The sequence below is a fragment of the Chiroxiphia lanceolata genome, chromosome 6 (assembly GCF_009829145.1).
Source record: "Chiroxiphia lanceolata isolate bChiLan1 chromosome 6, bChiLan1.pri, whole genome shotgun sequence".
Classification (NCBI taxonomy): domain Eukaryota; kingdom Metazoa; phylum Chordata; class Aves; order Passeriformes; family Pipridae; genus Chiroxiphia; species Chiroxiphia lanceolata.
The window spans coordinates 38475182-38490896 of NC_045642.1; the positions used below are offsets into that span (position 1 = coordinate 38475182).

General features: G+C 35.5%; 1 protein-coding gene across 1 annotated transcript in view; it reads left to right on the top strand.

The window, feature by feature from the left end:
- NPAS3 (neuronal PAS domain protein 3) overlaps positions 1 to 15715 on the top strand; it is a 616659-nt gene that overhangs the window by 347513 nt on the left and 253431 nt on the right.

Consider the following 15715-nt stretch of genomic DNA (forward strand, 5'->3'; position numbering starts at 1 on the left):
AAGCTAGGAATATTGTAAGCTTATACCTGCTTTTAACCATCTGTACATATCTCAGGTAGAAGCCTATGATTTCTCCTTACAAAGGAAGAGTTTTGTGCTTTGGGCTTTAAAAATGCTAAATACAGAAGTACATTTCAGTGTGAACTTCTGTATGATAAGTAACTCATCTTTAAAATGTTCATATTTATCAACATTATCAGAAAATGACTTGATGTGAATATTCCAACATATTTGTTTTCTTGCTATTAAACTAAACTGACATTCTGAAAGGACATTCTTAAAGCAACTTCTTTAGATGCTGCTAAGTTGTATTTATAATTAGTTCCTAATTTAGCTATACAAGCAAAGGGAGGAGGGATGCTTATGTTTTGCCAGATGTGGTTTTTTCCCTTTTAAATGTAATTATAGGAGGGTTTTTGCATTTAGACCATCTTAGCAGACATCCTTTCCTCAGTTACCAGTGTGTAGTTATTGCATTTATGCATTCAACTTCTTAGTCAAGTGATGCTATTTTTTTTCTGCTGCTGCCTGACAGCCACTAATAATAACATGAGGACAGTCAGACAAAAAGACAAATGCTGCTTGTCGCAGCAGAATCATAATGTCTCCAGACTCAGTAAAGACAGTCTAACTGTATGTGGATGCTCCTTATAGCTTATTTAGGCCTGTGGTTTTTCCCTGTGGTTTTTTTTTTCCCCCTTTCTTTTCCAAAAGCACAAACATTGTGCAGAAATACATTAAGGCAACATATGGGCCTGTTAGTTAGCCAAAACAATGTGGAGCCATGGAGAATAGAGATTGCAATGCACAGATGGATATGTAAAAAATTAATGAGTGGCATAACAGATCTAAAAGGTAAATTTTAGTCAAAATTCAAGTGGGAAGCATAGAAAATGGTTAAGAATAGGGATTTACAAGAGTTTCAAATCATCCGATATGAAACATTGCAAATATCGTATGGATGTGTTTATTCTATTATTTGATAATCATGTTTCATCACAGCAATAATTATGTCTATCTAGATATGCCATCAGAAGTATATTGATAAACAATAGCACTTTTCTTCTACTTGATGTAAACTCTTCAGTATTAAATATCCATATTATTTCCAGTTCAATATTAGAAAATGTCAGTCATTGTGACAAGCCTGGCAAGAGCAGTGCATTGAAAAGCCTTCTGTGTAGTGAAGTGCTGGTTTAAATAATCGCACTTCCATGTTACATTACTTTGTTGGTAAAATCAGATTCTATACAGAAAATGAGCAAATAGTTCTTCTCTCCTATAAATTTACTTCTTCATAACAAAACTGAAACAGAAGGGAACTGCTTTTGCAATGGGCAACATGCAGTGCTTACCCACAACTAAAACCTGATCTGATTTTGCTTGAATGTAATTGAGGGCAGAGTTTGGTATTTAAAATAACATTTATATTATCTCTGGAAGTGGTAGGTGTTTCTAGCTTTTATCGTGTTCTTTATTAAAATTATGGGCTATGGAAATTTTTTTAAATCATACCTTTTTATTCTTTTTTTCTTTTTTTTTCTATTTCTATTTTCTGCACTTTTGATTTTCCTAGATATGCTTTGAAAAGCTAATGCACTAGTAGTCCTAAAGAAAATATCCATTTATTTCTTTGCTTTTGGAACCAGAAGTCTTACTGCTTGCCTGAAATTACAGATGATGAAGAGAACAGCTGGACAGGAAAGGCATCTAATTCAAAGATACTCTTTTAGATTTTTTGTTTAGAAGTTTTGAGGTGTCAATATTGCCTTGGCTAGAGAGGCCAAATGTGCAGACCTAGTCAGTCAAAATATGACTTGAAATCACAAGGTATAGTTCTGTTATGTATATACAAGGTTTTAAATCATTGATAGTTCACAACTTTTCTTTCCTCAGAACTACACTAGAGAGTTAAAAAAAAAAATGGAGTTGAGAGGAAAAGGAATGTAGTACCATTGCAAAATTATATCTCTTTTATCATTACAGAATTTGTACAGAGATAAGAACTGTACTGCTTGGAATCCTACACCCACACTCAACTGTTTTGTCAGTGGTTCGCAAGTTTAACAGGACTGGTACCTAAAATTTGTTGAGTAGTCCTTCTTCTTTCTATGATCTTAAGAAATGTTTATTAAAAATCACTTCTCTTCAGATTGCAGTGAAACATTGAACTTTCACATCTGCTATGGATTTTATTGAAATTTCATTAGTAGAGGACTCTTTCAAATATGAATTTGATGTAAAGATGAAAGATGACTTTGTGGGTGTTTGGGAATGTCATGTGGGTGCCTGAAGTGCAGCAACTAGAATTGCATAGAGTTGTACCTGGATAATTTTGATATATCAAAAGTGCTATGATTTGAGGAACAGAATAGACCATGAGTATTCGTACATGAAGTAAGAAAGGGTGAATAGGCAAGACAGTATCTGGAAATGTGTCTTGTACCCAATTTAGTAAGAAAAAGGTAACAGAGTGAAAGTGGCAGTAATCATGGCATTAGAGGGTTATTGGCCTGAGAAATGCCTAATTTTAATATCATTTTTCAGTAAATAGTCAAGGTGATGCTCTTTGCAGGGCAGCAAAAGAAGTGATGGCAGAAGTCAAGATACATGTTGGTGAGAGTCTTGATGAAGTCCTGCTTGAGTAGATGAGCAAGGAAGGGAAGATAACAGAAATGTTGTGCAAGGAGACTTGGCAATGTATGCCCAAATTAGAAGTGAAGAAATTATCCAAATATTTCCATTAGAACTTCTAGTGTATCTGCTTCTCATGGAGAAATAATTTTGATGCTGTTAGCCAACTATTTGCATCAAGAAGGGATATTTGTATCTTCCTAAAGCACTGTTTGAATTTCAGGGGACTCATCCCAAACCAAATGTCAGAAATGTTCTGTGCTGCTAGAAAACAACATAAAAGTAGACACATATTTACATATTCAGGTGAATATTTAAGTAGAAAAAAATGCTTTTCAAAATAGTAGCAGTAATGTTGTATTTGGAATATTGAAACAATTAGTTCATCCAAATAAAAAGCTATAAAGCTAAGCATACTTCAAATACAGATATCGGACATAATCCTGGTAAAATTTAGAACCATAAAATATTGGGAGTACCTGCAAACTTAAAAGATATGGCTTTATTTTAGCTTCTGTGCCTTAATTTACAGTACTGTGCATAGTAATGGACAACTTTTTATGACAGTAAGATAAAGAACTAACAATTTGCAGATGCACAATCTCATTACAGTGGCATAACTTTAGAGGTGGGACTAAAACCTGTTCACCTGCTATTTTAAGATAGCAATTCACCTCCTAGCTTTATGTCAAGATTCTTCCTATTAATTAAATTATTAATTGGCATGTATGTCTGTTTACTTAATGAGGACTGTGACAGCCTTTACTGTCACATATGTGAGAACAAAAACATCACAGTAGGAGCTTTTAAACTGCCCGGCAAGCCAAGGGGTTAAGCAGTTTGATATGCTGTATTAAAAGTAGCTGTTATTAGCAAATGTTGTCTGGCTAGTTGCAACATAAATACCAAAATGTGATATTCATATATAAAGAAGTGTTTATGCAAATTTAAGTCTATAGTAAAGATAAAAGTTTACTTTCTGTGTTCTTTCATTTTCACTCATTTCTATGAAGACCATATTATATTACAGTTATTATTAAGTTTTACAAAATTATATCCCCTTCAGAGCCCAGCTCCAGCTTTGGCTCTGACCATGTTGGCAGGGCTGGCAAGGGGCACAGAAGATAACATATGGATTCTGTAATGAAGGAATATGCACAGGTCAAAATTGTGCAGGACAGAATACGTAGAGATCAGCAGTGTGACCAAATTCCCCTGCTTCTCAACTGGTTGCTCAAGAGCCAAGTGGCAACCTCTTAATTTGTATTAGGCCTTCAGCAGTAACAACATGGATAAGAAAGTTTCTGTTTCTAGGTTCTGTGACTCCGGAAAATACAGATCTGCACAGTATTCAACCACATTCTGTCTGCTTTAGACAGTAAGCTCTGTACAAGGTTGCTGGTGGTCCTTAGTTATATATACTCCTCTCTAACAACTTGTGTGCTTAAACGATACAGAATTTTCTCAAATGGCATTTTGAAATTGTCCATGGAGGATGCTTTTGGGTTCTAATCTGGCATCACTGCAGTCATGGGAAATGTCTGACCTTGACAGTGAGGCAAGCAGAATCAGTTCTATTAGCACATATTAAATAAAAGTGAATCATACTGTGTGATTTACATACTCCTCTTTTGTTTTCTAGTGAATACAATAGCTGAGTGGAATGGGAGCCATATTCAGCTGTACCATGTATATGAATCCTCTCTAGGTTTTCCCTGATAATCCTGCCCCTATTCACCTGTAGGCATATTGCTGTAATAGAACTTCTGAAAAAGTGAAAATATTGTATAAGAAACATAAAATAACCCGTCTTTTGAAAAGTCATTAGCATTTGACCTTTTTTATCATTTGAATTTTCTGATTACCTAATGGGACTTTAGAAACATAGCTGACTTCAGACTAATTTCTTTCCTTTTGTATTTTTTACAAGTATCACTGCCAAGTTTAGGGGAATAAAAATGCAGACATCTAGAAACTATGAAAAAAAATGTATTGTAGACATTTCAACCATTGATCTACCAGTATTTAATCTTCTGTTAATATAAGAGGTCAGATGAATTTACTTTTTTTAGGGGCTTCTTTATAACTAAAATTTTGTCATTATATTTCTTCGGAATGCTCAAGAAATAAGTTAAATGAGTGGAATGAAAAAAAGAGAAACTGTAAAAAAATATACAGTCCATTTAATGTCACAGTAGCATTTTCTAGTTCTAGAAGGCAAAGCAAAAGATTTTTTGCAGGCTAGCCATATCAGGAAATTATCACAAATGGAAGTTATTATGAGTAGGTTCTAAAATATGGCTGTATGGAGCAGCAGGTCTGTGCTGCCCTTCAGTTCTCTGTTCCTATATTTTTCCTGAAAGAAAAACAGAAAAACTTGTTTAATGCCATTTCTCTTTCAGTTAGCATTGTATATATGTGTGTGATCAATTAGTGTTTCTTCAAGTTCTACATGTTGCCTTTATATCTATATTTACTGAAAATAAAAATACAGTTAAAACTGATATTCTTGATAGGCACACAGTGCCTTAATGAAGGAAAATGTGAAGATTAGAGTGGTTTTTAAGGAAAAATCATTTTTTTCCACATTTTCTCCAGTGGGTCTCATGAAAGTGTTTCATTCTCTAAAAAATAACTACAATTATTACTCAATGCACCATTGTGTGTTGGTGATTTGCTAAAATAATTGGCGGGCCTTAGCATACATAATGCTTGTGTAATCTCCGTTTTGTCTATATATTGACTTGCCTGCTTTACCACTTTCTGCTTCAAAGGAGCCCTCTGCTGGACAGCCTGGCTTGATCTATAGTACTTGTGTTATGTGCACACATGCAGCCCAAATAACCTATATATAAAAATATATTATAGATTACTATTACTGAGAAGCTTCTTTCTCATTAAAGAAAGCATAAGGCCCTTGGAATACAAAATTGAAAAGGATGCTTTGTTTTCCAATGCTTACAATGTAACTCATTTAAAATAAAACATGTTTGAAGTTCTAAATATGATCAGCATATTGTGAAAACATATATTTTTTTGATAAATTAATATTATAGTTAATTTAAGAAGTTACTATTTTCGAGGATAAATACTTGATTTTAAAGTAACATAAGAGTTATCGAGTTATACAGTGTTATACACAGTTAATATACAGTTATATATAGTTATACAGTTTCAAGAGTTATACAGCATGGCTATTTGTGCAGTTCTTTTCTATATTACATGTACTGCCTGAAATGATTTAAATATTTGTTATTTCTTCTATGTGATTCAAATTAGCTTGAATATGTTCTTTGTTACCCACATGGTGATATTAGTAGGGCTATAAATTTCATTATAAGCAATGTACAAATACTGCAGAAAAGTAAATACATATAATTAAATAAATACATATAAGTTAAAGAAAATTGAAATTTGCTTAAGCAATATATTAGTAGATTCAATTAGTCTTTCCTTATTAGTTTGGAAAGTAGATTGTCTAGTTTTCTATTCATGCTTCAGAAAATGGTAAGTACTTTGAACTTAGTCAAGACTTGCTAAAATATCTAAAGTTGCAGCATTTCCGGAATGCCATAATGTGTGTTTAAGATGACATAGGACACTGTCTTTGTTACATGTTAGGCAGGGTACACTGAAAGTACTAGGGCTATTTCTAACATCAGTGGTAAATTGAGCATGTAAAAAGAGAGGAAGTCTTGTGTAGTGCTGCAATAGGCTTGTAAGCATTGAACTGGAACACTTTAAATGTATTGTGTGTAGGTCCTGACTTCTTATTAGGAACATAAAGTTACTGCAAGATTTCTGTTTCTCTTTTTCTTTCCAGAAAACTGTGCCAGAGATAGCTTATCAGTAATAATTAAGGGCCAAAAATGAAGAGGTTTGGCTAAGTTCAGTATGTAGAATGTCATTTTTTCAGAGACATTGAAATAATCACATTCTCTACTTCTTCATGTCCACCAGAAACAAGTTCCCAATATATCCCTTGTCAAATTTAACAAACTCCTCAGACTATGAAGTGATTATACTTTCAAATTTTATTTTTTACGTAAGTCTACATTAAAAATAACAAAAGTCCATGAAGCTGCAAACTGAAATCTAGTTTCTAAAATTTTCTATTGCACAGTAAACATGGTAATCTAAGCTCTTTAAAAGCTGAGGGTACTGCCACCTGGAGTAACCACTCTCATCTCAGTGATGAGAAAATAGTAGCCATGTTGTTGGATTTAATGATCTGCTTGTCTGTTACAAAGCTGACTGAGATCAGCAACTGAATTCCTTAAGTCACTGAAGCCAACTTGCAAAAAAGTAATGGCAGCCCTAAAATATCTCAAATTGGAAGCAAGATTTTAAAATGAGATGTTTTACAGCAGTCACACTACGTAGAATATTTCTTTTTGGACTGAGGTTTGGGGTTGGTTTTGGTTTGCTGTTGTGTTGTGGTTTTTTTTTTTTTTGCAATTGATGCCTTTGTGTATTTCAAACATTCGTGTGTAATATTAAAGGAGATTCCTCTTTGCCAAGTTGGTTGGTTAACTGCCAAATGAGTCAAATAATGTACAAATGCACCATTCTTCTTTCATGATTTTTAGTAGAAAATGCCTTCACTGCGATTGTTTCTGCTTTTAGTTAGCAGTTATAAACATACACACACACTGCCACCACTGCTACTGTCTTTTACCTACCAACAATATTAAAACCATTACAGTAATTTTTCTTCTGTTTGGAAATGAGAGTGGATTTCATTATGAATTTTCCACTGTGGTTCCTAGAGCGGTCAGAGTTGATGCTGAGTGACATTACAAGCAGTTATTTCACAAGGCTTAGGGGTCTGATCCAAACCCATTGAAATTAATGAAAATACTCCCATTGACCTGAACTGGCTTTGGATTAAAGGCTGTGATTGTACTGCTGCTTCTTGGGACTTTTAATCCAGTAAACCAGGGACAGAATCCAGAAGTAATATCCATGTTTCCTACTTCTAATGCAGAGCACAGGAACTCATGCTGACTTCCTTTTTCTTTGTCTTTCTTCTCTTTTTTTCCGTGTCATCAGAACTGCACTCTTCCAGTACACATATCATGAATTCTAGAAGTGTGAAATGCATACGATAGTTTAATTTTGTATTTAGAGGTGAGCAAGCATGAGCTTCAAATCCTCTGTTTTCTTACAACCAGAAGATATAGTATTAAACAAGTTAAAAAGGAATTCTCCACCCATCAGAAACTGAATGCTGGGTAACAGTAGTCAAACAAAGCACGTCATAGCACACTGCAGTACAGTAGTTTCTGTGTAACGATATATGCCTGTATAACGACAGAACTTTAAATAAGCAATAAGGTACACCATGTAGGATGTTTCCCTTGATCTTTAAATTAACTCTGGGGAATTATGACATAAATTCTCTCACAGGGTTAACAAGTACTCTAATTATGATCAGCTTCTGAAATGTGTGAACTACATGTATAACCTTTTTTATTCAGACACAGTCATCTTTGCTACATATGGAGCTACCGAGGGCCCAAATTTGTGACAAGGGAGATGAGTGGTCCTACTGGGTAAGACAAAAGATTCACATAACCTAGTGTTCCATCTCTGGCAGTGGCCATTATGAGATACATGGGGAAAAATATTAGAGTAAGGCAAGCATGTAATACCATTTTCTTTCTGCTTTTGTTTGTCTGCACTTTTCAAGGATTTTCCAAATGAAGTGCCACACTATTGTGGGTTTAGTTTAAGAACTGCTTTCTAATTTGTGTAGGACTTTGTACTCTCCATCTTGCATGTCAACAAGTGATTGAAACTGTGTACTATGTGAAAAAAAATGCTTCTTTTTGTTGAAACCTGATTTCATTTAACCTCACTGGTTGCCTGCAAGAGTTGTTGGGGGTGGGAAACGTGCCTGCTCCACCCTTAGCTTCTTCAGACCTCTTGTGACTTTGTAATGTCACGCCTTTTTCTCACATTATCATTTTTTTCAAACTTCAAGAGATCTGGTGTATTTAGTTTTATTTCACATAGAAGTTCCTCCATTATTTTGAATCTTGTAATTGAATTTTTTATAACATACATGTTGAAGACTAGTTGATTATTGAATTGGTGCATGCAGTAAAACATTTTAAAGGGAAAGCAAATATTAGATTGCAGTAAGAAGTGTGTTGTAGTCTGGCAAGGCCTAGGAGAAAGAACTCCCATTCATTAGACTTAATTGCACTTCTATGCCTCGCTGATCACTTTTTTTTCCCCAAGTCCTGCTTCAAGCACTAGCATACCACAGATTGTTTTGTGGAAATCACAGTCCATGAGATTCTACTCATAGATCCTTCGTCAGGTAAACACCATTTCCAGCCTTTGTCTACAAAGGAAGAAGTCTGCTCTGAATGTGGTGAATACTAAGAGAGTACAAAGGTCAGCGACCAAAATAAATAAATAAATCTGTACCGCGACTGCTGTGCTCTACCTTCCTGAGCGTCTGCTCTCACAGGAAGAGCAAGTGTGATCCATGTTATCCTGGAAGTTCTCACTTATTTATTGGCAGGAGAGAGATTCCAACTGAAAGATGATAAATGAGAGAACTAATCTGGATAGTGACCTCACGTTACACCAGTCAGAGTGTGTGAAGAGGAAAGCTGGCAGTCCATCTTGTTCACAGTGGGGAGAGGGAGTTAAAGTTTATTGATTTTTTTGTTGTTCCATATCCTCCATCCAGGAGAGAAGAATGAAGACTAGACAATTTTTTTTAATATAGTCAACTTCATCAGGGAGGTGACTGGTTCTGTAGCTGTGAGGCAGCCAGGAGATGGAAAAACTATGATTTAACTATTCCAGCATTGTCCCTGCACCATTTAATTGAAAATAAATGGATTTGCAATGCTACTGTTTTACATTTTAACCTTTCCTTCCTGATGATACTAGCTTTTTTCAAAGAGCACAGAAACCATCTCTGACTCAAGCCACATATTGCTTGGGGAGTATTTGAAGAACATGTAACTCTACCATCTTCCCTGCATATCTGCTTTTCCCCATTTTCACAGGGTTTATATATACATCATCACATTTCATGTGATGTATATACATATATCACATTATTGTTCCCTTCTTGCAACTTGAATTTTTGAAATCTGCTTTAAGAGAAAACAGATAATCTTCTTAAAGGCCCTTCTGATTTTAGGCAACAGTCCCTTTCTTTATCATGCTCCCTTATAAGAGCTTTCCCTTTCTCCATCAGGACAGCAGAGACTGTTCAGAAGTTTCCTCAGCACTTTTGTCTTACTCTACCAGGAGAACCAGTCCTGTCTTTGCAAACTTCTTTTTCTTCCTAGCATTAAAAAATGGACTTTCAAATGGGAGATGGTCAAGGAACCACATGACTTTGAACCTAAACATCATACATACAGATTAGGAGAGAAACTAATTTAAACCAAAACCGTGATGACGACAATGGCCATGATTCTTCATGTGGTTATTTGGCAGAACATAATACAGTGTGTTTTACAGCACATTTCCAAAGTGTTTCTGATATTTATGGACTGTATGCTACTCCTAAGAAGAAAGGAATCTAGAAAATCTATGCCTGAGGTTTTAAGTACACCAAAAGATGTTAAATGTGAGGTAGCAATATTTCAACTTAACTGCCACAGGCAGAGCATACAAAGAAGCTATGAAACTACTTAAATTACGGGGGGGGGTGGTGAAATTTAATAGAGAAAAAAGCTCAAACATGTTGTTTTAATTTTGATCTGGGTCCTTAAAGTAGAACCCCCAGCACCACCCCCATGAAGGAATGGTCCTCATCCTGATCCTTTTTACAGGAGAAGACTTCTAAAACTTTCTGACTTCCACGACAGAAGAGAAGGTGAAGAAAAGAAAAAAAAATATCAGACGGAAATCAGCTCCAAAGTACATCCCTACTTGGGGTAGCTTGTTTACTTCTTCATATCAGTCTAGTTCTGCTTAGATCCTGTGTCCCTGTCATTTCTAAAAATGCTTAGTAATTCATGAGAGTGTGAAGTTTGCAATGTGTGATCTGTTTCTTCTTTATCTAGTTCTAACAACCTTGATACTGGATTTCTAGGCACTCCTGTGACAGTCAAGAGGTCCAGCTTTGCCTTCATGCAAAGATTGTCTTGACCCCTTTTTGTTTCAAAGACATTCATTAGATGGAATAGCCCCTTCTACTTGGCTCTTTGGTAAAAGGTGCAATAAGCCCAATTCCTCTTCCCATGTCAACGGCCCTTTTCTGTTGTAGTAAAATCCCTAAAAATGCTGTGGGCTATATGCCATCAGACCAGTATGGAGTCACTTATTGGGTAATGATTAGAAAAAATAGTGTTGTCCATGTTGAAGAGAAGAATTAGTATTTTCCTGACTCAAGGGAAACTTTTAGAATGGTTCCCATTTCCATATGTTGCCATAACTGTATTCTTTGCTGTTTCTGAAATTTTTGTTAGCTGTTGTAGAGTGCAGTATATTTGATCCTGTGATTATGACTGAGATACTTGGAGTTACAATGGTTTTGTTGAGAGCAGGTTGGCATGCTGATAAAAATTAACTACGTTCCAGACTAATTTTCAGTATTGTACATATTTCAAGGCCACTTGATGCTTTGATATCACAAAAGCAGAGGTCTTTTGCAAGTGCAAGCTTAGGATCTATTGTTTCTGGGGGTTTTTTTGCAGGAGTTACTGTTCCAAAGACAGAGTTTTATCTAAAAATCTGCTTGTCTTATCTTAATAATAGTATAGTCTTTTTACCGCTTCTATTTAGCTTCAGGTGTAGCAAAGATCTATATTAGTTTAATGTCTTCTCATTCAATTAAAACTGTTCAATATTTGTGCTGTACAGTGCAGACAGTAGCATAGCTTAGAAAATCCTTCTTTGGACGGTACAAATGTGTAATATTGAGCTGTACAGTTTAATATATTCCTCTGAAGGAGGATGTGTGCTTTTTAGGACACAACCACCAGCTTTTATTTTAACCACTGAGGCAAACTGAGTTCATTAGTGAGCATAATAGGATTAGACATGAAAAAATGGACCCAAACTTTCTAATCTCATTTGAAAGGAGCCTCTCCAAAAGCAGACAAATGCTTTTTTTTTTTTTTTTGCTGCCTTTTTGAAGCACCATTTTGCTGAAGCTGACTGAGATTGATAGAATAAGTAAAAAGATGATTCACATTCTACAGTGACATTATATCTGACTAAGGCAGTAAGAAGCACTTGCCTTCAATGAAGAGAAATATATTCCACTTCCTATTAAGTTTCCTCTCTGCTTCTTATTAAGTTCAGGTAGGTGTAGTTCCTTGATATAAAAATATGTATCCGACATTGATGTTCTTCTTTGGTTAAGGACACTAACCAAATGAAATGATCTTCAGCAATGGTGATTGCTTATTATCTTTCAAACACATAAGTAGAAGAAGTTCCTTTTGAATGAAGCACAGCTAACCTTGCCCAGGTGTCTGCCTGTTTGCAACACTCCTGCTGCTTTCCCAGTTGAAGTGTGCTTGATCTTTTCTCCATCTCCACAGTTAGGGGTCTATTGTTACACTCTCATCTGAAGGCTTGCAAATGACATTTGGGTGTGATCGACTTTTAATGGAAGATGACAACCCTGTGGATCAAAATGAACCATGCATCGGAAAGGGGCTCTTAGAGAATTTTAAAGGTTTAACATCAAGAAGATAATTACACAGTCTGATTTAGAATTGTTTCTGTACTTGTCGCTCATACTTTTATGAGCCAAACTTGTACTGCGACTGCACATGCCAGGAGTGCTTAAGACTTCTAAAAATTTCCTTAGGTTTTCACATAATGAATGTGCACTGATACTGTTGTGAGATTTAGAGTCCTTTTGTTTTGTACTTTGATTAATAAATTGTTTTCTTCACACCAAGGACTGCAGAGTTCAGAAGTTCAACAGTAAAAGCAATATAAAGCAGTCTGCCATTTGAACACTGCCAATAGTGAAACATAGATAACTGGCTACAACTTCAGGTTATTTTTCATAATTCACAGATGGGATTAAAATACTGCTCTAAATTTGAGAGCTGTTACTGAGAAATTACCTTACAAGAAATTCTAAGGATTCTAAAATTATTCTGTGTTCATCTGTTAGCAAGGTAATTCGTAATGGTTTCTAAATAGTAGAGTAGCTGCAGCCCTGTCTAACACTGACCTTACCACTTCACATGACTGATTTCATAAGGATCTACATGTAGGTGTTTAGATGTTTCATTGCTTCCGTCTGACAAATACTAATGATGTAGACTGGCTAAACCTGGTGACATGATTAAACGGTGATGTTAATTAGTGGCTTCTGTGAGAGACTTGGTTCCTCTTTTGCAGTATTTGTTATGTATTTACCCAAGTTAAAGGGACAGAAGTGGATGTTTTCTTTATAGCATCTCTTAATAGCATTAAGAGTTCAGGAAAAACATTTAAACTATCTGGTAAAACACATAAGGCCCATCTTCATGCCCCATGGTTGTGCAAAGACAATATCTTTGTGTGAAGGGAAATGGCAATTTTCTGCAGGCAGTAATCATCTGTACTATTACTTAGATGTCATGTATTGATGATTCTATTTCAATCAAACATATCTCATTCAGAGAGCTTTTGATGGGAGGAATTTTTGGAAGGGTTTAGGAAGGTTAAATCTGTGAGACATGGCTTCCATCTGGAATGCATTAGCTACAAAGATTTATTAGCCAGAGTGCCTCTGCATAATGTTCCATGGAAAGCAAAGCCCTGCATCTAATTTCCAGCATGATGTCTATATGAGAAGTGATCTTTGAAATATCATAGGTGACAATCAAGTTTGTTATAAAAATAGTAAATGCACAGGATTTTCATGGCAGCTATTTTAAATCCCTCATGAGGGCTGCTAAGCAGGTAGTTGATTTGTTGACAAATGATGAAACTGTAGGAATAGCAACATGCATGACATTTTTAAACAGGATAGACTCTTTAAGCAGTAAGAGTCACATCAGGAAAATTATCAACATTTAGTGGTTGCTTAACTCTGTGAAGGATGGCATTAGGAAATAATAGAGGCAATATTTAACTTTCTGTTTCAGTGTTTTCTGATTAAATCTGTTTCAAGAAGTGCTGCTTCTGATCAGCAAGCAGGAGGGAAAGAGCTTTATAGATTCTAATGCATTAACAAAGCTGATTCCCTGCAACTCTAAACCATCATGTGTCTGATGGCAATTAAAAATTACTAGCATAAGGATAGTACTGATCTCAGTTTCACAATGAGTCAGAGGGGGAAGAAAGTGGCTTTTTTTAAAATCTGCAACTACAGAAAATAATTCAGTGTGCCTGCTGGAGAACATTTCTACACAGAATTGACAGAGTAGGGCGATTGGGTTTCACTCAGTGGAGGCAGAAAGGTACCCAAGAAGCTTTGAAAATCTGAGCCCTTTAAGCAGGACTGTGAATTACTAAATATTAACTGGTATCTTGAAGAAGAATACTGTTTCTGAAAGACTGGAGACAGCACCTTCTTTTTCTGTAAACTTGGTTGCAATACATAAAATATGAAGTTGCCAGTAGTCTCCAAAATTCCCAATAAAAATAATTTCAAATAAGCAATTTGTGAATCCTGATCTACTCCATTCTTGTCTTCTCCTTGGCCTCTGAGTCATGGATGGTTCTGTGTTTGCAGAGTGGGTACTGGTAGAAGATTATTATACTTTAAAGGAGTATAAATGCAGAGATAGAACTGTGAACATGGAGTCTGAATATCTGAGTTGCATTCTCAACTCTTCTTCAGAGAGAAAGCTTATGTGAACCTGGGTGAATCTTTAAGATTTCCACGTTATTGCTCTTTCCATCTGAGATGTCGAGTGGATGGTGCTAGCTGCTTTTGCATAGGAGTACTTTTTCAATTGTCTAATGATTACTGACCTGTTATAAAAGAAGAGAAAGAAGTTACAGGTAGATTGCTTTCTGTACTAGTAGAATAATCCATTGCTGAAATATACAAAATATTTGTTCTTACAGACTGTCTTGTCACTGAGCTAGAATATCAAAATGACTGAATTTTTAGATTATTTCTAGATTAAGTTTTCCCTTATGTTTATGTGTTTGTGTGTACATATTTTTGTACACATGCACATATCAAAATATCAGAAAATACGCTGGGTTTAATATTTTCTTCATAATATGTATTAACTGAAAAGTACAGATCATCTAATACAGATATTTTTAGAAAGTTTGTCATCTCATGTCTTCAGAAGTCTTGAAACAGTATATAATACCTGGAACACGCTACTGAAGACCCCAGAAATCTGCTAGTTGCATCCAACACCACCACTTTTTTAGTCATTAGTAAACATTAAAAACACAGGAATGGCAAACTGTGAAGGACAACAATAACTATCCGACTTTGCCATCTGTGTTTTTTGAGGCTAGATCAAGGTTTACAATTTTTAAATTGCTAATTCCTTTGGCAAGGATTGGGGTTAAAAAAAATCGATGTTACTCCAATATTCTCGTGGAGTTTGGTGAGTTCAGAAAAGGATGTTCAATCCATTTCTTCCTGTCTGGAATAAGGAAAGTAAGAAGACTCTAAGAAGACAATCCACTGTATCAAGAGCATTGTAAGAGTCATTTACAGCAGAGCAGAGCACTTTCTTTACCTCTTTTCCCTACTCTGATTCCTATTCAAGTGGCATGTGAGGTCCAGGGAACTGTTTGTTTTAGAAAGTTATCAAGGCATTCCTGCTTCTATTTGAGCCTACAAGTAAGATGGTACTGAGCTGCATTTCCATTTCAGTATTTTTGATTGCTCCACTTTGTTTTTTAAGAATTAGTTATAAGTTTATTTCTAGGAACTATTTTTCAATACTTGAGCTCATTACTTCCTTCTATGCAATCTCTGAGAGGGCAAATAGCATAGCAGAATAAATGTGGGAGATCATGGTCATTACACAGGCATGGGGTCTTTAAGTGGATAGACCCATTCATGAAAGAGGTACATGTCTAGACAAGAGGTAAGGCTGCATTATGAGTGTTTTGTCATAATGAGTTTTTCATACCTATTGTGGATGGGCAAGTCTCAAAGCAAACCTGAAAGAAA